Source organism: Physeter macrocephalus, chromosome 18, assembly GCF_002837175.3.
Source record: "Physeter macrocephalus isolate SW-GA chromosome 18, ASM283717v5, whole genome shotgun sequence".
Classification (NCBI taxonomy): Eukaryota; Metazoa; Chordata; class Mammalia; order Artiodactyla; family Physeteridae; genus Physeter; species Physeter macrocephalus.
Genome location: NC_041231.1, coordinates 50,947,173 through 50,949,020, shown reverse-complemented (window position 1 = coordinate 50,949,020; position 1,848 = coordinate 50,947,173).

Sequence of the window (1,848 nt, the reverse complement as noted above, 5' to 3'; positions counted from 1 at the left end):
TGCGGCATGTGGGATCTTCCCGGCCCGGGGCACGAACCCGTGTCCCCTGCATTGGCAGGCGGATTCTCAACCACTGCGCCACGAGGAAGCCCGATTCTTTAAATTCTATAGTGCTTTACAGTTTTTAAAACTTTCACACATGTGATTTCATACAATACCATAATAACTCATTTTTTAATCCCCTACCCCTATATTGCCCTCCCCACTTCCCTCTCCCCACTGGTACTAGTTTGTTCTCAGTATCTGTGAGTCTGCTTCTCTTTTGTTTTATTCATTAGTTTGTTGTAATTTTTAGATTCCACGTGTAAGTGATATCATACAGTATTTGTCTTTCTGTGACTTATTTCCCTTAGCCTAATGCTCCTCCAATTTTTAAATTAATTTATCTTTTTATTTTTGGCTGCGTTGGGTCTTCATTGCTGCACATGGGCTTTCTCTAGTTGCGGCGAGTGGGAGCTGGTGGCTTCTCTTGTTGCAGAGCACAGGCTCTGGACGCGCGGGCTTTTTTAGTTGTGGCACGTGGGCTCAGTAGTGGTGGCTCGCAGGCTCTAGAGCGCAGGCTTAGTAGTTGTGGCTCACAGGTTTAGTTGCTCTGCAGCATGCGGGATCTTCCCGGACCAGGGATCGAATTCGTGTCCCCTGCATTGGCAGGCGGATTCTTAACCACTGTGCCACCAGGGAAGTCCCTGTGTCGTATTTTAGATTCCACATATAAGTGATATCATATGGTATTTGTCTTTCTCTTTCTGATTTACTTCACTTACTATGATAATCTCTAGGTCATCCATGTTGTTGCAAATGGCATTACAGCATTTCATTCTTTACATTTATTTATTTGTTTGTTTCTTTGTTTATTGGCCGCACTGCACAGCGCGGCATGCGGGATCTTAGTTCCCAAAACAGGGATCCAACCCATGCTCCCTGCCGTGGAAGCCTGGAGTGTTAACCACTGGACCGCCAGGGAAGTCCCTATTTCATTCTTTTTAGTGTCTGAGTAGTATTCTAATTGTGTGTATGTATATATACCACGTTTTCTTTATACATTCATTAGATTGTTTCCATGTCTCGGCTGTTGTAAACAGTGCTGCTGTGAACATTGGGGTGCATGTATCTTCTCGAATTATAGTTTTGTCTGGGTATATGCCAAGGAGTAGGATTGCTGGATCATATGACAACTCTATTTTTCATTTTTAAAGGAACCTCCATACTGTTTTCCACAGTGGCTACATCAATTTACACTCCCACCAACAGTGTAAGAGGGGGTTGGGACTTCCCTGGCGGCCCAGTGGTTAAGACTCCAGGCGTCCACTGCAGGGAGCATGGGTTCAATCCCTGCTTGGGGAACTAAGATCCCACATGTCGCATGGCGCAGCTAAAAAGAAAAACAGTGTAAGAGGGTTCCCTTTTCTCCTCACCCTCTCCAGCATTTATTATTTATAGACTTTAAAAAAATAAATTTATTTATTTATGGCTGCATTGGGTCCTCGTTGCTGCACGCGGGCTTTCTTTTAGTTGCGGCGAGCAGGGGCTACTCTTCGTTGTGGTGCACGGGCTTCTCACTGCGGTGGCTTCTCTTGCTGTGGAGCACGGGCTCTAGGCGCGTGGGCTTCAGTAGTTGTGGCACATGGGCTCAGTAGTTGTGGCTCACGGGTTCTAGAGCACAGGCTCATGGGCTCTAGAGCACAGGCTCAGTAGTTGTGGCGCACGGGCTTAGTTGCTCCGCGGCATGTGGGATCTTCCCAGACCCGTACTCGAACCCGTGTCCCCTGCATTGGCAGGTGGATTCTTAACCACTGTGCCACCAGGGAAGCCCTATTTGTAGACCTTTTTTTTTTTTTTTTTTTTTTT